The sequence below is a fragment of the Cavia porcellus genome, unplaced genomic scaffold (assembly GCF_034190915.1).
Source record: "Cavia porcellus strain 051 isolate PalLab524CR breed Dunkin Hartley unplaced genomic scaffold, mCavPor4.1 scaffold_4, whole genome shotgun sequence".
Taxonomy (NCBI): domain Eukaryota; kingdom Metazoa; phylum Chordata; class Mammalia; order Rodentia; family Caviidae; genus Cavia; species Cavia porcellus.
This window is the reverse complement of record NW_026947487.1, coordinates 28,479,252-28,502,615: the sequence shown is the minus strand read 5'-3', so window position 1 is coordinate 28,502,615 and position 23,364 is coordinate 28,479,252.

Genomic DNA, 23,364 nt, shown 5'->3' with positions numbered 1-23,364 from the left:
CTGGGGAGTCATTTTAATGAGTTATTAGGGCTCACTTGACAAATACAGTTTCTTGTGTTTGGATGGCTTTAGAATGAAGATTCTAACTAACAGTATTTTTATCAAGATATCTTTCAAGGAATATTTACATTTTGTTCTTATTTGACACCAATCAAAGAGCCAAATGTTGCATTTTATAATTCTCACTCTGTTGTGTTTGGGGAAATGAATATTCACTGTGAAGAACGGACGGAGGACTTTGTCAACTTCAATGCATTCATTAAACATGCATTGCCATGGCTCGGGAGCCATCAATGGGGAATTCTCTCTTTAATGACTCATCTGACTTAGTGAAGAGATTTTATTCATCACATCCAGCTGCTTTAAGAACAAATAAGAATCCTTTCTATTTAAATTTAAAAATATACATGACCTAGAAAACAATAAAGTAAAATAAAATAATATCAATACATCTTTCACTTGAATTCTGTTTCAATAATTCTCATTTCTATTCTTCTTTCACCTTTTTTTAAGTTTTGGAATATTTTTGCATCAACTTTCTTTATGCTTTTGGCCTACATAGCATTTTCTTTTGCTAGTCTAAGATTATACTTTACTTCCACAATACTGCATTCCTATAAGAAGCAAACACTCATTTGATTCTTCCACTCACTCTGCAGCAACCCCACATAGTTGGCTTTAATATAAAGCTCCTGGCTACTAACTCAGCCACTCTCCCACACAGCCAGCTATTCACAATCCCTACAAATCCCTCAATTCAATTTCATTCAATGCAGTTCAATTCAAAGCAGCTCAATTCAATTCAGTTCAATTCACTCTACAACATGTTGGTGCCAATTCTAATTCTATCTCTTTGGGTTATTTTTTTCCTTGTCTTTCTTTCTTTCTTTTATTTTATTTATTTATTTAATTTTTTGTGTGTGGATGATCAAAGGATACATGATAAAAAGATCTGGTAATTTGATCAATCATTCAACTGCCCTTTCTTAGGAAGGTGGATGTTTACAATCGTGTGCCACTCTTGACTACTTCCACTTTTCCATAAAGATCTTATTTAATGCATCAGTACTCTTTTCTTCAGCACTTTAATATTTATTTATTACTTCCAGAAGTCTTCCCTTTCTTTGATCTATTTAGTGAACTTTCTATGTTGACTCTGAGGGACTGCTTTACTTGTATGTGAACAAAAGAAGAAAGAAACTTAAGTATTAATAAGATTTGTAAATTCAACAAAAATTTATTAAAGCATTTTACTATTTTTTGTTTTTTATTGTGTACCATTTTTAAAAAAAGAAATCTGTTATATATTTCTTAGAATTTACTCAAATTAGAAAGTCCTAATATATTCCTGTCTATGCCTGCTGTTCTTTTTCTGTCTTCTTCCTCATACCTTTATACATATCTCTGATCATTTTAATCCTCTACATTATAGTTTACTTTTTTTTAAGTCTCTGTGAACTAAAACTGTCCAATATCATCACTATTTTCCTGGATAACTTAACCTAGTTTTTGTCACTGAAAATTAGGTTTTACCTCATGCTATTTTTGTCATGAGTGAATTAGTAATTAATTTATCTAATCACTGAAGTTTCTATAGAGCTTCTAAATAGGATTATATTTTTATTTTCAGTTGTTTTTAATTCTAAAATATATTGGGAAATTATTAATATTACCAGTGTATGAACTTGTTCTATAATCTGTTCAACACTACTGTTATCAACACTACGATGGGCACAAATATCCCAGCAGAATATATGAAATGGGTATATATTTTTATTTTATATAAGCCAATGATATATTAATAAGGAATGTCAGAGATATTTACTAACTAACAACTGAATACAACATGGTAATATTCCAATGCACGTATGAGGTACAGTTAGTCCTTTTTTTGCATAGTAAGTGCCTGTCACTTTTCTTCAAATAAGCAAATGTCATAATTGTCAACTGAGGGACTCTGGCTTGAGCTCATCTTTGATTTCTCTTTCAACCTCATATTCAACTTCAAACTTATCAGCTGCAAAATATGTGCAAAACGCAGCTTCCTCTCCTTAAGAAACTTCCAAATCTTTCCCTGAACTGCATGTCACCATCGTTACTGCTCTCTTTGTTTCTGCTTCTGGCTCAGCATAATCCATTAGCAGCCAGGATAACCTCTCCAGACTGAAATCCCCCATGTCATTTCTTTCCAATGACTACTATTTTTTTTAATTAAAAAGAAATTTCTATAATTTGTGAGATGTCACAAGATTTGGCCTCATCTGCCTTGATGCTCTTAACCCTTCACTTCTGAAGGGCCATTATTTGGTTTCCGTACACAGACTTTCCTTCTATCTTTGAAACCAATGCTAACAGACAGGCACCTTTCTGTACATTATTATTTACACTATAGTCATTGTCTGTAGAGCAATTTTGGCTGTTTCTATTTTTAGGGACTTCATAACTCTCGGGAAGGATTCTGAGTTTCAATTTTTAACCATAACTGTTGAATTTGAGGAAGTAGTAGAGAATAAGCCTGTGGCACTGTGATTCTCTCTACCATATTTTTGATTCTGGAATTAAGAGATTTTTACTAAAAATGTGCAAAATATATTAATACAATGTTAAAAATTCTAACAATTTTGTAAAACGAGGTTCACCTCTTGTGCTTGGAACTGCCACAGTTCTCCTATATAAAAACCCCTGAGAAACAAGACTGAAAGTCATAATGTCAGCAAGCTATTTAATAATCTTTCTTACAATTTTAATTTATGAGACTTCCTAACTCACTAAAATAACTCACTAGTTAGTTACTTGCATATTGTACCATCTTCCTGAACAGCAGCTATCATGGAAAAGTTAATCATGGGAATAAGAAATGAAGGGCCGAAGAGTTTTGGGTCTACACTGCAAAATTAACATGAGGCTAAATAATAATAGGGTTATAGACTTTTCTGCCAACAGAGAAATTACATGATTAACCATAAGGATACAATACCTTTTAATAAGTGCTCTAATAACTTTAAAAGCTTTAAGAAACTTAATTAACTTATACTTTCTATGTCTTGGTTTTCTTTCCAGAAAAATTGGGATAATAGCATTTTCTACCTGGTAGCTTTCTCCTGAGGCCTCACATTAACAACAGAGCCAGTGCGAGGTAAAACATTTCTTTACGGGTGACAAAGGAATCAAAATGACCCTACATCTTTTCATGAGTTAGTGTCATGAGTTAGTGTCACAAGTTAATATACAGTGATGCATTTGAAATAAAATTATGATTTGAAAATTAAAATGAACAGTTTTCCATCTTGTATTCCGGAATCTTTAGATTTAAAACTTAAAATCTTATTTCTTAGCTGAAAAAAGTAAGCTACATGTTAAAGGATGTCAGAGGGCAGACAAAACTGAAAGCATGGGTAGTTTAGTAATTTATAGAAGTGTAAAATAAAACTTCTAACTCAAAAGGAAACATGTTTTCTAGTAGAGTGGCAGTGTTTTAACATGACTGTCATGAAGTTGTAGCATTTCCAGCTCTGCATGCAAGGACAGTTAACAACACCATGACTGATGACGATTTCAAAAGTTCCTATTTCTTGGTCCTTTAAGGGTTCCTTTTAGACCATTTTGAGCCTCAGTGTAATATACTGTGCGCGTGTTTGTGTGCCTTTGTATACGTAAATTGCACCTATCATGATTACTCTAGTTCCAAAGCCATATCTCATTGTGTTACTATTGGCATAACAGCTAAACAACTTTACTTAGAGATTTCTGTTTATGCAAATTTTCCAAAACAAACGTTTTTTTTTTTTAAAAATGAAATTTATTTTTATTTATACTGTTCAGCAAAATTTCTTACCTATTTTATCATTTCAAGTAAATTTAATACTTTTGCCATAAATTCATGCATATAATGAATTTCAATTATGGAAAAAATATTTTTCTTATTTTCTTGTGATTATAATTTTATAAAGTATCCATTTTATGACAGAAAGCAAATCATGAGCATAGGTATTTTGAGTGCCCTCTAGTGGCCTCTTAGTCAGTAACATTCAAGGAACTTGCAATTTGTAATTTAGAAAATCACGAGTATGGCAATTTTCAATGAAAATTATTTTTTCAATCAAGAAGTCGATTTCAGAAAGGATAGATAAATTGCTCATTACTACTATTTTGCAAAAAATTCAAATAAATCACAAATTTAAACATCATTTTTCAGTTATTTAAAGTCTTTTTAAAATACAATTCTATTATTTTAACTGAATTGTCCATTATGTAGAAATCATAAAAATTCATGCAATGCACATCACTTTCAGAAATCATAACAGTTGCTATAAATATGCTGTATATGAAGTTCTAATTCCTTTGCCATTTTTCCCTCACTGCTTTCCTTTGTCCTTCCTGCCTTCCATGTCAACTTTCGTTATTAACCTTTGCTGTAGTTTGGAATTAATGTGTTCCTCCAAAAAGCTTCCTGTGCTTGGAAGGTGACTGGATTGTAGGGGTGCTATGCTCATCACTGGAGGAATCCACTGATGAGTTTTGTAGATAAATAAACTGCTATATTGGGTCTGACAGGAAAAGGTAACTGAAAGCATGACCTGGAAAGTGTATTCTTAACTCTGACTCCTCTTTTCTCCCTGATTCCTGGCTGACCTAGATTGAGCATCTTTTTCCCCCTGCCATGATTCTCTTCCAGCCTCTTCCTACTTTGATTTGAAATCATGGACCAAAATAAACACTCTTCTTCGAGGTTGTGGGTATACACATTGTGCTCCAGAAAGAGAAACATATAAAATATACAATTTTATATATTTTAGAGGCATGAAGATTTATCATTTTTTGGAGTATTTTAATAGATAAAAGCCTAAAGATAAATTGTTCAGTTTAAAGAACAAATATTTGAATTCAATTATAAACAATATCCATAGAGTAATTTACTTGCAATGGAATTGTCTATTTCCTTTTAAATTGCATATTGTATTATCACTAAAAAAGAAATATATGTATTTTTGTATGATAGCTAAAGAAATTTTATCATCATATTTTCATATATTTTGCTGAAAAAACTTATTTTGCAAACAAGAGTTAGTTCTCTTTTTGCAGTTGTTTTAGAATTTTATCCCAATAAGTGACTTAAATTCCTTTCTGCTTTATACTATTAGCAGTGAGTTTATGTTCTTACTATGATATTTTAGACATTATTATGAAAATAGGTAAATTCTATTTCAAGATATTTCCCATAAGTGTTAATTTAAACATAATACACAGAGGATAATATTAAGTATTTCATCATTCAGTTCATATTTTCTTATTAGCCTTCTATTTTTGCCTGTGTGTTCTTTGCTACAGATAACTTGGCACATGTGAAAAATAAAAGTACCGGAAAAGATACTGTGATGGATAAATAAGATATAAAATAATCTTACCAAAATTATAATTTCAGTTACCTTTTTCTAAAGATAAAATTTAGGTATACATAGGAAATAAACCTATCTTTGAAGTGTAAAAATAATAAGAATGCTAAATTTAGCACAATGCTAGATTTATAGATAGTATAATATATTAGGTATTGTTTCATAATTTAACTTACAAGTTATATATAAATTCAGTAAAGCAAAGAAAATAATAATAGTATGTATGAGCAACATAAAGATAGTTTTCAAACAAATGATAAAACATTATCTTTTGTTTTCTTGTTTTCATTCTGATAGTTCAGGTTTGAAATTATAGAGGTGCAACAGTCAATCTCCATTTGAAATCTTATTTTAGGAATCTATCTTATTCCATCTACTAAAATTTCTGATTATATTCATGAAGTCTCTTTCTACACATATTTTAAAAGTGATTCCCCCCCCAAAAAAGGTATCAACAGTAATGAGGTTACCTCAGGAGTTAACTATATAACTTAGAGATAGTCTACACTTAAAAAAACAGAAAATTCACAAATGTTCATCTCTGTTTAGCTTTTAAAAATCCATTAAAATTTCATTTTCATATTAAATGATTCCTTTAAATGTTGGTCACAACTTCTTTTCCAGTACTGAAGACTGAACACAGGATCTTCACACTAAGCTTCCTCCTGAGCCATTTTTTAATTCTTTTTTTCCTTTTTTATCTTTAATTTTGACAAAGATTCTCACTACATATAAGACTTATGAACTTGTATTAAGACCAGTGAACTTGTATTCACCCTACTTCAGTGTCCTAGGATGCTGAGATCACATTTGTATGCCACTACACAAGGCTGTCATAACATTTTGTTGAATATTTTTTAAAAGCAATAACAGCTGTGCATGCAGTTGACATTTGTTTGCTTTTGAATACACAAAGAATAATTTATAAAATCAATGGAAAACGCTGCATTTATAATTATCAATACCGAGTGGTAGAGTACCAGACTCTCAGTTGAAAGAAATGGTGGTTTCTAGCAAACATTTCTCTTTTTGCTAAAACTGTATTTTTGGTTAATACTTCTTTGCTATCATTCACCAAAATAGTAAATATTTTTAGGCCCTATAATTCACTTTTGAAGTATGCAATGACCCTCTTTTTCAACAGAATTATAATTTTCATTCTTAGAAATTGAACACATAGAAGGTGAGAAGACATTTCTAATGAGGAAAATTCCATAAGCTGCAGGAAGGGCACTCAGCTTTCTTATTATTGTGACACAGTGTCTGACACTCATAACTTGAAGAGGAGAGATTTAATTTGGCTCATATTTTGGGGGAATTTTGTCCCCCATTTTGGGGGACATTGATCAGCTGTCTCCAAGGCAGAAGTCCATGATGGAAGGGTATGGTGAAAGAAAACAGCACTTTTCATGCAAACTGAATCACAGTAAAGCAAGGATCCAAGAAAACAGATATGCCTTCCAAAGTCAGGCCCCCGGTGACACACCTCTTGCTGTCAGGCATTACCTGCTAACTCTCCATTAAGCTATGAACTCATCAACGGACTAAACCACCAAAGAGTGTTGCAGTTACCTCCCAAAACCTCCCACTGTGAAGCATGAGGCTTTGGGGGGTTTTCTAGATCTAAACCACAACACTTCTGTGATGATCTGTCTTGTTGACAAGATTTAATCTGTACTTTTACTTATTAATTTGATGGGCTACATATGTAATGCTCCATATATTCACCAAGAATTCAGGTTTTGTATATTCTATACCCCTAAAAAAGGGAACCAATGATTATAAAACAAATTAAATGCTATCAAATAATTACTTGGGAGATGTTCCATTATTTTTTTTAAAGTGGATGAAACTGGACTTTCTGCACAGAATGTCCTAAGTGTTGCATTAGGGATTTAGAATAGTGACACTACAATAAAACTTAATTGGTGTAACTTTTCCTCAGTACTGGATGGAGACTGAAATGATGAGGATTACTAAAATCATAGATTATATCAAAACATCTGGTGCTACAAATGAATTTAGATACTACTTCTTGTATTTACTTATATTGAATCTTCACAATAATTCTTACCTAAAGAATATTAGGAAAAAGAGGTTTAGCATGGCTACAGATTTCCCATGTTGGGCAAATACAGATGAATAGCTTACCTCATTAGAAGTCATAATTAAGCCTTGAGTACATCCATAATTTTCTGGATAAAAGCTTATGCCTATTAAACTCAAAAGAATGTGCCAATCTCTTTTTTGAAGCACAAAAGTGCATACAGTTTTAATATATTAAAGTTAACTGCTACTTTAGAAAGTATCCTCCATGTCTAAAATTCTGAAATGTATGAACCTTATGGAATTTAGCTTTCTTAACAGACAATGGCTTCTAGCAACATTTTAAAACCAACACTGTGAAAGACAAAATGCACCAGACAAGAAAATTTTACTCAGGTTAAAATACCAGGATTGATCCTTCATATGAAAGCTCTCAAGAAATATGCTGAAAAGTTGAAGTTTTATAAAACAAAAAACTTGAGCAAGAATGGAGAGGAGTCTTGTCTGAGTCACCGAGGAAGCATTAGTCCAGTCCTAGAACATGTGAGGACATGGTAGCCTTTTAGATATCTTGGAAAATGTGAAATGTATGGAAATTCTTATCTGTGCTATTTTGTAGTAGCAAAGGCTTAGAAAAGTTTCAAAATTGCCAAAGCATTAACCCAATCTTTCTAGATATTAAATTACTCTGGATTCACTTCCATCAAATAAAATTTCTGCAATTGATCCTAAAAATAGTTAATCTCTAAATATTTTGAAGTAGTATAATTTTGCTTATTAATTTGCCAAAAGCACCTACTTTGACCAGCAATATTAATTTTTTTAGTAAACCAAATTTTAAGGCAGTAAATTTACAATTTAAATAAAATTGCCTTTAATGTACTCAAATCTATTGAAAAGATCAAAAGACACAAGGACAAAAAGAAAATTCAATGTCAGGAACATTTTGCCTGTGCAAACAAAGAAAATCCAATAGAAATATCAAGAGTTGGAAAATCTGAGAGAAAAATGTATGCAATAAAATCAGCATAAAAAAATTTAACACTTGCTGCAGAAATGACTATAGGAATTATATCTGTAATGCATATAATTTGTAGGCTTTACTTTTTGATTCATGGCTTGATTATTTTGATTTATTTCTGCCATCCATATTAGTAACTGCAAAATCCAGGTTATATCTTAAGGATGATGAGAATGCATTCATCCACAAACAGGAAAATGCTGTTAGTTAAGATGAGAACCTAATGAGATGTTTTGGCATTGGTCTTAACTTTCAAACATTCAGGAATCTGTAAATTAATGAGAATTTTGTTAATTTGAAAATAAAAAGCTACAGTTTATTTCTCTATTTACTTTTTAAAAAATAGCTACCGACCCACAGAAGATGTAGCCAGGCAAATGCACCACAACTGCAGGCTATGCAGAAATACCTGCACCCTCCTAAATGTGGTCTGCACCCCTACACTGTGATCAATAATACATCAAGCAACAAAAAGATGTTAGGTATCCCTGAGCAAGTACAGAGCATGGAAACAGTAAAGAAAAAACAATTTAAATGATAATTTAGTGTGACAAGTTTATCTCCAGATTATATTTTTGCTACCAACAGTTGAGAATATCCACATCAAAAACTTTTATTCTTGGCTATTTGTATAAATGATAATATGCTCACTCAGGTCCAAAGGTTGTATTTTCTTCACTGTCCACCAAAAGTCCCTTTCACCTAATAGTTTCTTTTAAAAAAAGAGGATTACTATCAGCTACTGAATCTCTAGTCCAAATAATATTTGTTAAAGCAGCCAGTTGCTCACAGACACTGTCTTTACCGAAGTTAGTGGCACAGGTGTGAACTCAATGCCATGGTCTGATTGATAGCATCTACTATAGAAGCAACACCTTTCTTCTTACTGCCCAGAATGAGAAGAGTTCCCTCTCTTTCCCCAAAAAAGTGACCACATTCTTGCTTGCTTTTAGAGTTAATTATATTAAAATGGCAGATAATAAACAAGTAAATTGTACTTTAGAAAAATGTTAGTTGAAATTATTTTCACTAATTTCTAAGGCAAATCTCTGCACAGTGACACACATCTGACTTACAAGTAACTTTCTGCAAAGTGCAACCCTCTAACTCTCAGGAATCATGACATACACACATGCATATAAATGCTGAGAAACATGTCTGTAGTGGAAATATGTGATAGCTAAAGATATCAGGCCCCATTAATATAGCATAGTGTTTTTATATAAGATTTTAAAAAATACATTGTGAAAATCCATAAGATTAATTTTCAAAAATTGGGAGAAGTTATCTGGTCTGATCTACTGGGGAATATTTGATAACTCAACTGATGGTATTTCTTCTGATTGTTCTTTTCATAATATCAAGTAGATACAGCATTTAACATAACTGAAAAAATATTTATTTCATGGAAGTCTTTTACAGAAATAAAAGTGAGGACTCTTTTAACTACCATATCAAGAAGTAACGTGCAATGTATTTTGAGTACTATAAAGTGATACTTAAAATGTTTAAAAATATTAGAATAGTTGAGCTTCCAGGAGCAATTCTTCTTGAAAATCTGAAATGAATTTTATTTTAATATTGCCACATAAAAAAATTTAGCGAATTGCATCTGTGTACTCTGAAGCTCATTTTTCCTGTTTTGCAGTTTAACATTCCCATCCAACTTCTGCTTCTGAACATAATACATGACAAGACTTCTTTCTTCTCTAATTATAACTGGAAAATTCATTCATCAGCCAGGTGTGTGAGAGTTTGGCCCTAGAGTGACAGATCTTGGAACTCTGAGGAATTTGCACTGCAGGTTTCTTTCCTGTTCACTGCCCCACAGGAATTCCACTCACGTCCAGATGGAAGAAGAGTCAACTTCTCCTCAGGCCTGGGGACTTCTTACTCTTCCTCTGCTTGTATATAGTTCTTATTGATCCGATTTTCATCAAGAATGCCAGATGCTTCAAGTCATGACCCTGAAAATAATTCTACTGGTGGTTTTAAAAAAAAGGAAGCAGAGTAAATGAAAACACAGAAACGTGAAGGAAAGAAAGAGGGAGACAGAAAGACATAGGAAGGAAATAAGGGGAAGTGGAAGGGAGGAGAGAAAAAGAAAGCAAGGAAGCATGGCTTAGAAAGCAAGATGGAGAAAAGGTAAGCGAGATTAAAAAGTGGGAAGGATTAAAAAGTAGAGATGAAATGAAAGAACTAATAGAAAAGTAGAAATTTTGTAATGTCTGTTATACTTTTGTAGCATTTTCTTATGAGTGTTGCATGGACTATATATATATATATAGTACTTCACAAGTGAACTTGCAAAATTTACTTACAGGAGCAAACATATGATTTGAGCAAAGTATCCAAATCTCTGAAAGTTTTTATAGTAAATTAATTCTTACTATCCCCCAAATCAAGATCTCTCTTTCTTCCTCTTTTTTCCTTTCTACACCCCTCCCTCCTCTCTATCCCTCTCTCCTACCCTCTTCCTCCTCTCTGCTTCCCTCCTTGCTTCTAACTACATTGCTAATAACAAGATATTGATTTTTTAAATATCAGCCTTCTGCTTCCTGTGCAAGGATGCAACTGTAACACTGCATTATCTGTTAAACATCTTTGCTAATAGTGAATCTCCTTGGCACTTGTTCTGGAACTGCTGACAAGACATACTATTATCTCTTCACTTTCATCTTCCTCTTCTTTCTTCCCTACGGGAGAAGAACATCTGTATTCCTTAGAGGGAGTTAAATATGTTAGAATGGATCTCTTCCTTGTCAGCCTATTTGGAAGTGTTTACTTTTACTTTTTTCTCCCCAGCTCATTTTGTAGGGTTAGAATATTTTAGGAAACATACAAAAATACTATATTCACTCATAGTAGTTAATTAATTCATTTGTTTAGTCAACATATATTTTTAAGAGCTCTATTTTATGTCAAGCAATGTATTTTGTAATTGGGATTTAAAGACTAAACACAAAATCTTTTAATTTTGTGGGAAGTAATCTTACATTAAACTTTCTGCGTGAATTTCTTTTTTCCAAAGCACTTTAAAATTGAAAGTACAAAAATCACCCTTACGCATGCTTTCCAAAATGATTCCAGTTGTATGTGGGAAATATATTCTTAAAATCAAATCATGAAACAAAATATGTAAATACATCTTGATTGCATATCGTCATGTGGAAATACAGATTTCTGTTTCGACTATGGAAGTATTTTAAACTTTATGCAGTAGATTATAAAAATTTATATTTTATTTGAATATTGCCAACATTAAATATTTATAACTATGGAATTCAAGGCTTACATAAAATCAGAAAAAATAGTCTCTGTCTCTTAGATTTCTTTTCAGTTATCATCTCCAACCTGATAGGAATATTTTACAGATGCCTCTACTTTAACAATATTAAGTAGAAACTCTTGGTTTTTTCCTGTATATATTTCCTTACTTTATATGATACCAACATTTTCAGTGGTTCATTCCAAAACAAATTACCCTTGATTTTTTCTCTTTTGCGTCCTACTGTGCTTTTAAATCCGTTTGCAAGTTTTGCTGATACTGTCTCCATTATATATTCTAAACCTTTTCATACCTTTGTCTCTGTTAGGTTTTAATGTGAACGATAGCCTCCTACCTGGGATGCTTTGTTAGGTTTTAATGTGTATGATAGTCTCCTACCTGGAATATCCTTCTGCTAGGTGTTTTTGTTTCTGTTCCTTTTCTCTTAAGATCCATTTCACATACAGTAGCATACTATCAGCCAACAGTACATACAAACTTATGCTGCCTTTTTGAAATTTTCAGAGGCTTTTTCTTAGAAAAGTAAAAGCCTTATTTAGGTCATGTTTAAAAATACTATATCACACTTCGTGATTTTCTTAAGAATACTCAAGGAAAGTGTCTTATACATTGATGATTTTAGATATTTTTCCGTCTACCCAGTCCTGAATATAATACAATGCACTTAGATTTAGTCGTACTTCTCCCTTATTATTAACAATATACCTAGTGTATAAAGTACATTCATAAGAATGAAGAAAAAGTTATTATAAAGCTATTATTCAAACATGAAAATTGATTCCTCATTGCTTATTTTTGGATATAAATAAAATTGAATTGATTAGTGTTATTTACTTTCCAAGTGTAATTTACTTTCCAAGAAGATTATAAATGACGGATTCTATCCTAGGTTGAATGTAATCCACATTTCAAATCTTTGCTGTACTATGCAAATGAAAGAACTCATTCAGTTCTATAAATAACATTCATTTTGAATTGTACCTCAGAGGTTTGCCTCTCATGCAATAAGTACATATATACCATATGTCTTCTTTGGATTAAGTAATTCTGTAATTATATGATCAATGCATTATATTTTAGCTAATCCTGTCTACAATGATATATTTCCTTATTTTCAAGAACAATGATTGCTTCAATATAAAATTTACATGAATATTTCTTCATATGAGTGCATTTATTTCATTTTCCTCAATGCAAATAAAAACAAAGTATTGTATGGCTAACAAGATTAATAAACTCTACCTTATCACATTTGGTTACCAGAGAAGAAGCATAAAAAGACTAACATTAAGGAAATACACAATCACATTTATAGAATTACAGAGAAATCTCCAAGTTACTCAAGTTCTGCTCCTAGCATTGGTGAACTAGCTCCTTTCAGAAGCATCTTGCCATCACAATAGCCAAAACTAATGGTTAAGCAAAGCGGAAAATGGGACGACGTGGGGGTTAGTGTATTATGTGCTTCTTTGACATCAAGGAGGGACCAAAGTGCCAGAAAAGAGTGTAACCAACTTAGGACACCTTCATATTTGATTCTTCTTCTTTCTCTGAGGCATTTGCCGATCTGAAACAAGCAGTTTGAAATATTTAGACATTAAGTTATGATTTCTGGCATTATTTGTAGACAATGGGGATGGCAGTTTTGCCTCAAAAAACAGAGACCCTAAGCAACTTGAGATCTCATTACAACTGAAAAAGAGCTACACTGGTGATGACAGATACATCCCAATGTTCTTAAAATTTAAATTGGACTTTGAAGTAGTTCAATCTTTGGTAATTTAAAGTAATATCCCAAACCCAATTAATGATCTTCCATAAATAGAAAGCTACATGTTGTTATATGTTCAATAAATATATAAGTTCACAAGATATGTTCAATAAACATATGACATGTAGCTCTGAGGAATTTCAACTCTTCTTCTCACCCCAATCTGTCTTTCTCCATTTTGTTATGTCTTTTTCCAAGAATTCTATTCAGCCAATAACCAGATATGTCAAACGTAGAAACTGATTGAAGCAATAAAGAAATAAGAAAATAGCAACAGGCCCAATGAAAATTGACACATGACTATTCCAAAAAGTGTTTTAAGTAATTAAAAAATAAATCAAAATCATAAAAATGAACCTATAGAAAGATTTGCATTGAAACTCTAGAACAGAAAAACTTACTAACTACAACTTAGTAGATTGGCTTACTAAGAAATTAGAAAATGATGACAAAAGAAACAGAATCTAGAAGAGAAGTGATACAATACAGACAGAACGGGGGGAAAAAAGAAGTTACATACCGAAAAAAGTGTAAAATATGCATATATTTAGAGTCCTAGAGAAATAAGAGTGGGAGTATGAAGTCAAAGCAATATTTCAAAAACTAGTAGGTGGGTAGTTTGCATAAATATATCATAGAATATTAAAATTAAATCATATAAAATGTTAGCAGAATAATTGCAAATAAAACTACACATTGACACACTATAGTACAAATAAAATACATCAAACAGACATAGAAAAATATCAGAGGTTGCCAGGGTCATGGTACATGATGGAACACTGTAGGGGATTGAAAACTGATGGTCAACCGAAACACCAACTGAACTGAATCTATGTGGTGCTGAGTGTAGATGGCCCATCTGAGGACTGTTGTCAGTATGAAAAGGAGAAATGGAGAGGAAGAGAGTAGTGTGAGTTTTCCTAAGTGTAGTTGCCATTTGGAGCTCTTGCTTCTTGTGGAGCTGTTGGAGCTGAGGAGCTTGTCATGCTAGTTTCCCTGATATGAACTTTGTTGTTATTATTGAAGGAGGTCTGGACCTTGTTGCTAGGAATGGCTATGGTTCACTTTGGGGAAGCTCTGGTCTTTATTTTGAGCATCACATACTGGTTCTGGAAGGGAAAATGTGTGCTGTTCAATCTCCAGGAGAAGCTTGTCATGCTGCCGACCTGAAATGAACTCGACTGTTATCATCAGAGGAGCTCAGGACCTCATTGTCACTCAGGATGGCTGTTAACTTTTGCAGGGAGCTCTGGTTTTTACTTTGAGCTTTGCTTTTTGGCTCCAGTGTAGAACCATCAACCTACTGGCACAGATCCTTCAACCTACAGGCATACAATTTCTGGCTTCCACATCTGAACTTTGGTCCTTTCCAGCACAGATCCACAAAACACACTTGCATGAGACATTGTTGTGGGCTTGCGGCCTCCAGCTGCACTGATGGGGGCCATTGTCATGGGCTCTAGGTCCTCAGGTAGACTCATGTGAGACATTGCTGTAGAATCTAGTCCATTGGCTGGATTTTCTAGGTCTTTAATATGTCAACAGATTTCCTGCATTCCCTTTGTATTTGGTTCCTTGGGCAAGCATTATAAATAATACTATAAATTATGTGTCCTGTATATAATTATTCCCCTTGAAATCCCTGACTACAACAAACATATTACAAGGAAAAAGTTCTAATATGTAAAATATAGTAACATAGATGACAAACAGCATGCCAAGCAGAATAATGCAAACTATAAACGTAACTTTATCAATGAAAGCAAATCATATTTCTCAAGGCATACATTAAATAAGGTTATGTATCACAAACAGAAAACTTAAAAATAACTATGCACAAAAATGTTTCTGAAAAAAACTAAAAAGTGGGGCAAACATATGAATAAAAAAGTGTCTCATTTTTAGTATTTAAAGATAATTCTTAAATTATCATTAACAAGTTATAAAAATATGCCTTTAGAAAACTAAATGAACTAAAAATGTTCCAAGATGTTTCATGGAAAGTTTCAAATACAATGTATAGTCTATTTTAATAAATCTGAGATACAATAGAATTTAAAAAGATAAGAATTCTTAATATAAAGTGAAAGTAATGATTAAAAAATAGCTAAGCAATGTGTAACTAAGAAACCAAAAGATGAAAAATGTAATAGTAAGAGCATTTAAGTAATCCAAAATAATGTAGGAAAAGAACCAAAAAGCAACAGAATGAGTCTTACAGAAAGAGGTATATTGAAAATTTAAAACCAAACAGATTAGTGAATATATTAATTATAAAAAGATAAATAAAAATTAAAATGCTTAGAATGTAATAAAGATTTAAAAACCCACATATATGCTGCTTACAACAGACTGCTTGAAACAAGAAATATGCTTTAAAAATTTAAAACTGAAAACACAGTAGTGTGAAAACTCTAGAAGTGGGGATTATTTTGGTAGTAGAATTTATGTAAGAAGTGATAGCAAAGGTACAAAAGAAATCACTTTGTAATAATAAATGACCCATTCCAATAAAAATATTTAATGATTAAGCAAATAAATTTTTTTTACTGTTTTGAGACAGATCTCTCTATTGAGTTCAGGATGACCCTGAACTCCCTATATAAGCAAGGCTAGCTTCTAATTCCTGGTAATTCTCCTGCCTCTGCCTCCCCAGTACTGGGACTGTAGACATTTGCCACCATACTCACCAGTTCAGCAATTTTTAACAATTACAACAACACAACTAATCATTATGGTCAAAATATAGACAGTAAAAACTTACAGACCTCACAAGAGAAAGAGAAAAATATACAGCCATCCTGGTATGGTTTAACTTGTACACTTTGATTTCAGTATAATCCACTGGTAATACAAAAAAGTTTTAATGAAAAGAGCAATTTGAAAGCCAGACACGATGGCTTCCCCTGTAGTTCCAGGACTGTAGGGGCTGAGACAGACACATCGGTTTAAGGACAGCCTGTGTTATATAGCAAGTTCAAGGCCAGTCTGGATTATACATGTAGGTCCTATCTCAAAATTTAAAAAAAATAAAATTAAATTAAAAAACTGTTAGACTATAATGCGGTTTAATATGGATCTTCTTCATGATATGTTTGGGAAGATAGCTGGTTCAGATTATAAGATTCTTGATCAAATACACCGTGGCAAGGACTCTTTTTTTTTTCTTTTCCTCCATAGGCAATAAATCTCTAGAAAGGATATTACTGGTATATAGGAATGAAACAATTTTACTTCTTTTGAAAGAGTATTCTGACAGTAGTGTGGAAAATATATTGAAAGTTATAATCCAGGAAGAACAAAAACAGCAATAACAAAAAACCCTGTGACTGCTATAATAATTATGAAACATTTTAGAAGAAGAGAGGATTTTAGTATTATCTGAGAAGCAAAATTTACAAGAACTAATTGTTGACTGGAAAATAGGCTTTTAAGGGAAATGAGATTTAATTTTTCTGTTGTATGTAGTTTTACACAAAGTAATTTTTTTGTCTTTTTCGTTTTTACCAGTACCAGAGATCCAACTCACGACTGCCTGCTTGCAAGGCGGCACTTACACCGCTGAGCTAAATCCCCAGCCCCCATACAAAGTAATATTATTAGCTCATGTAGGTAATACAAAAGAAAAATCAATATTGGAAAGAATGATTATAATGATTTCAAGATAAGCCATTGTATTGAAACAGGCATTTTTGGTGTTCATGACAGAGGGGAGAAAATTTGGTAGCTTTTCACTTACACAAGATAATTGAAGATGAGATTTTTCAGGTTCAAGAGATAGGAAAAAGAAGCAGAGGAATCCCAAGAATTATTTTTTCAATAAAGGACTCATTTGTAAAAATAACAATGTATTTAAAAAATAATATAATATACTTTTTAAGAAAATCAAGCCTATATATTTTATGATTTAGTAGTCATGCATACAGAAAAATACACACAGAAAATGAGCAAGTTGGCATTTTAGAATATTTTGTACATATAATATGAATAACTACATATTTCTTAATGTTTCTCTTTTAATTAGATGAATTACAAATATATTCTCATGAATTTTTAAAAGTTTAGTTTATAAAGAACACAGACACATACACACACACACACACACACACACACACACACACACACACACACATTCAGTTCACAGAATTTACTTCTGAGAATGCCAATGAGGTTTCAATGATTACCTGGATTCTTCTCTAGTCTGCTGCCCCTACAACGGAGATGGGGAAAGAGATAGACACATTTTATCAGATCATTATGTATAAGGGCTGGTAAAAAAAAAAAAATACAGTGTGTATTTAAATCTGAAACACATTCCACCACAATTCCCTCCAAAATACTTTCCCTTTCATAGCACACACTCATCATTCTTGCCCCTTACTGAAGCAGCTCTGGAAGTTCTCTTTTGAAAGTTTATTATCAGATGTGCTAACAAAAATAATGCATGCTGCTACTGAATGCCATCCAATGAAAAAGCAGGCTCTAAAATCATTATACTGAGTGCTTCCTTACTCACCTTATTCAACGGATGTGGCCCCATAGGAACTCTGGCTCTTCTCCAAAGTGAAAATTACCTTCAGAATTCAGAGGCAGCCAGGACAGTGTAATTAGAGACATTCATGAGAGAAGTCTTCTGGAACTGCTTCAGAAAGCAGCAGAACAGTGTGATGAGTGTGTTCAGGCTGAGAAGTGTTATTTTAAGGGTGACGTGACAATGTTTATTATTACTTTAATAATTTAAAAAATCTTCACTACATTTTTCAATTACATTTGAGTTGAATAAAAGCAAACAAATCTCGGAAGTAAAACCTTGTTATTAGTATTTTTTTAAAATTCTTCTTTATTCTTTGATTTTCATTTTATCCAAATATATAAATTTCCTCACAATGAGGACAGTGCAGTCACCTTGCTAATTTCTAGCAGTTTTGATAAATTGATAGATTGAAATAAGTTACTAACGAAGTTCTGCATACTCTTTTTTATTTTAAAAAGCAAACAGAAAAAAAGGATAGAAATGATACAGAATTTCCGAAAAAGAGTAGGAAATTAACAGTAGTTAATATATTGCATATTGTTAACTTAGAAGTCATTGTTCAGGTACAAAAAATGATCAATCAACAATAACAGCATATTTTTTGATGAACTAACAGATTAGTAGTACAGTTATCTAATCTTGCATACATATACGTGCATACATTTATATATGCGCGTATATATCTTTTATATATCTTTTCCTTTCTTCCGTTTCTCTTTTTCCCTGTCCCAGGGGTTCTTCGAATAGTTTTGCATGCTTTTCATCATACCCATCATTGTATGTACTATGGCAAGCACAGAAAAGCTCAATTTATTTTAATAAATTTTTGCTGGTGAACCATGCTGTGTCAACAATTATTTTTGTCATTTGAATTAATCCCTATAAAATTTCCTTTTTACTGATATGTTATGTTCATATTTTCAACAATACTAACAGAAAAGTAATTACAGTGTAGAAGAACACGTCCTACTTATAAAGTCTTTAGCAATGAAAAAAATGGTATAACTTTCAGATATTAATATTTTTCTAACCCCAATATTTATGTATTTTTTCTAATAACTTTCAATTTATTTTAAAATAATTTGATCTGAGACATTTAACTTAGAATATTAGTTGAAATGCTTCAAATTATTATATGACATTGTTACTGAGCACCTAAAATTTACATATTATGAACTTTTAATACTGCGATTGTAGCATCTGTCATATTAGCTTTATGAATCTAAATAGGAAAATAGAAAAAATAAGAATAAAAATTTAAATTGTGTGCAGAATAACTTTGTCCTTGAGCAGTTCCATATTTAGAAAACATTTAAATTGAGATTAATCTTCAGTATCAAAAATAAAATTTCTATGATAAGAAATCAGACTTTTTATGACAATATTATATGTAAACTCTTGTCACTGAGGCTGACTTGTAATAGTTTATTCACAAAAATTAAGCCTGTTCAGCTTCAAGTCATTAAAATATCTGAAAGAAGAAGGAAGTGAGATGGGCCTCTGACTTAATCTCCATAATATCTGCTGCAGTGTTTCCCAGTGCTAGCTAACGTGCATTCCCGTATATTTCCACTTAAGCCATCTGTCAATCTTAATGCTTATTCCTGAGAGAGGAAAACTTCCAGAGCTATTTCTTATTTAATTTGCAAGGACATCCTGTTTAGGTACTTATCAAAAGAACAGAAGGACTGATGCCAAATACCACAAACTCTAGTTAAGAAGACTTAATGATTTGAATTGAATAACCTACATTTGAAAGGAACTGCAGTATACATCTGTCCATTAATTCATTAAATAGTTAGAAAGTAAAACTGTCAGAACAAAATACTCTTTAAAAATAACAATATTTTGCTCAGACATTAAGCGATTTTTGCAGGGGGACCGTTACTCATTTTTTCAGGATGGTAAGTAAATATCGTGATGCCTTAAAAACATAACTATGTTCAAAAATGATAAAACTTAAATTTCTATTTATTTCATATAAGTATTTATCTAACCAAAAGGTAGTAACTTAGTATTAGAAATAGAAGTAAAAGGTAATAACATATTAGTAGTAGTGGGAGAAAGCAAATAAACAGTTCTCTATGATTTAACTTCTCTATGATTAAATCTTTATATTCTAATTCAGAAATTAATTTTAATTCTCCATGCACTTGTAGGAAACACCATGTAGGATAAGTGTAAGAACACTTTGAGATTGAAATACTTTTTATTTGAGGGATGAAAACTTACTAGGGACAATGTCTTTACTTTTACAAATAGGGACAATAAATAGTAACTTCAGTTTGGAACATTTTAGTTCAACAGTCATATCTTACACTATTCTCTGTGTGCTACATACAAAAAAACTTGCACTGAGTAATTAATAATAGGAATATAACATAAGTAAAGATAGCAGAAGGTAAGAGAACAGAAAGAAAACAACTGAGTCATTAATAGTAAAAGCACAGTAAGTTAACAGTTCTAAAAACTGTAAGGTTTATTTATTCATTAATCTTTCAACCTGCTGTTTAGCTGCCCTGGCTACCCCTACAAAATACAAAATCTCCGTAAAACCTTCTAACTGATCTACTTTGCTCTTTATTCAGCAGCATGTAATATTTTTCAAAATTTTCTTCAATGATTTGTGAATAAAGAAATAAATGTAGGAAAAGTCAGATAAAATTATCTATGATTTTTTCTCAAATTAAAATAAAATACCAGACAAGCTCTACCAATTTATTATGTCTTTCTTTATACTTATGCTTTCCACTAAATATTTTTTAAAACTCAAAAGTAAAATAGAATTATCGCTGCCTTAGTACTTCTTAAGCACCACATTAAAACAACCTGTGGCATGATGCCAAACTGCAATAGAATATTATATAAAGGCACATTCAGTTTTTTTCCTTCTAATTCTCTAGTAAAGCTTCGGAAAATGACCAAGATGTGATATGTATATGTATAAGTCCACCAGATGAGTATAATTATTATGTGCCACAAAATTATACTAATAAAAAAAGAAATTTAAAAAGCTTTTATAAACTCAAAGAATGAAATTGCAATTGTCCTTGCAATTCTAGGCATCCTGAAGTTTGTCGCTATCAATTGGCCCTTTATACCTCTCACCAGAGGCCGGATGTTTGCAGTTGCTGGCAGCTGTTGTTTAAAACACTGTTAAAGACTAATAGACTGGCAGCATGCATTGAAACAGTGAGCCTTAGAGCCTGGGAAAGGTCCCACCAGTGAATGCCCTCAGTGCTGCAGGGTAATTCGGTTATTACATAAAAGATTAGAAAATTAGTTTCAAAGATACTTCCTCAAACTCACTACTCAATAATCATGAGAAATTATAAATGATCATACTTTTGAAATTATACTAGTACATAATATACCACCGGTCCCTCTTTTTATACTAATATATATATATATATATATATATATATATATGCATGATATATACCTATAAAATATATACATATATATTTTTTTTATGTGCAATGTTTCTCTTTACTATAACCCACTAGCACAATTTAAAACATGTAAAGTCAATTTTTAAAAAGGACATGAGCATGCAGGGCTGGTACAAAAAAATCAAAATTAGTTTATCTCAGATCACAAGAATGATTTCTTGTGATTTATACATAAGGATCAAATTGAAAACATCATTCCCTGATAAACTATAGTTTCAAACATGCTTTTTAAATGAAAGACAATTAAAATCAGTCTCTTTAGAAAAATTATTTAAAATGTGGGATTTTTATTTTAAAAAGCAAAATAGTAAAGAGGATACAATTGACACAGAATTTCAAAAAACTAGGAAATTAACACTAAAAAATGTGTTTTAAACAGGAAACTCTTCATTTTTCCTAAAAACAAAATTAAAATTTGTTTGTGGATATAGTTCAGAGCAGAATGTTATATTTAAATGCTTTCTTTTCACTGTTAAAACTTTCTTTTCACTTCTGACCAGAAGAAATAATGTGGGATGCTGGTTCATCTTTTTTTTTTTTTTTTTTTTTTTTTTTTCACTTTTAGTTTTGTAAGCAAAACTGTTCTCTGAACAAAAGCAGCTCTGTTTAAAGCATTAACACAGTTGTGATGTTTATTACATGCTGGTATATTTCATTCATTAAAGCAAGTTGGAACCTCTAAAATTGTATGCAAAATATAACAGTGAAAAACAGTTTAAAAAGTAAAATTTCAAAATGCCATTGAAGACATTTTTTCCTTTCCAAAAAGAACATGTATGGCGCTTTGATAAATGAAGTTTTTGGTAGAAAGATTGTCTTTTCTCTAACTCTGTGTCCCAAGTGTATTACTGGTTCACAGAACATGAATATTTCTAACTTCCTATAGTAAATGTGCAAGTTAAAAATAGCACACATACATTGTACTCGTCTTCCTTTATGTTTAGTGATATGCTCCATGCATGCCATTTATCTCTTTCAATAACAATAATAAGAAAAAAGTAATAAACACCCAGGTGTAATATGCTGAAATGAAAACCCACTATATTAAATTAAGAAGTCATACAGTTAAATTTAACACTACCACAAAACTGAATGAAGCTGTTAGATTGACTGTTAGTAAATGGTAAGTAGCTAAATTATAAGGTTCCTTGGATGGGCCAAGTCACTTCTGTGATTACTGTCTCTCAGACAAATGAGTTTCTCAGTAGGAGGTCTCACAGGTGATGTTACTAAGACAGTGTCACAGATTTATATTCTATTATTGATGACTGACAGAATTCTAAAAATACAGACTAAAGATTATCTTCAGTCTCTCCAAAATAAATAACTCTATAAAACAAAATGTTAATACTTACACAAAATTATATTTGATAAATTTATTTTATGTTACAAGGAAATCAATCATGAATCAAAAGTGGATGGGCAGCATAGTACTCTAGTATCTTTAACATGTAAAATATAATAACCTTATAAAAATTTGAAATATGAATAAATGAATGGATTTTGTCATGGGTCTAAACGGAATGCAGTAATTAGTGAATCTCAGGTAAATATGTCCTGTTCTACTAATTTGATTTGTTAAATTTCAAATTGGTTGTGATGCAAATGAGCATTACAGTTAAGCATTGCTTTCTTAAAAACAAATCCATTGAGCTACTTTTACTTAAAAATATAGCTAAAGTAATGGAAATGTTTTAAAATCGCTGGCAGAGTTTTACATCATTTATCTAGCACATGTGGGTAGGAGTCTGGAGAGAAACATAATTGTGTAAAATAATCCACCAAGTTTTTTGATTATGTTAATGTTCTTGTGTTTGGTAGCCTCTGTCACTGTGACACAGCAGCCAAGATAAGC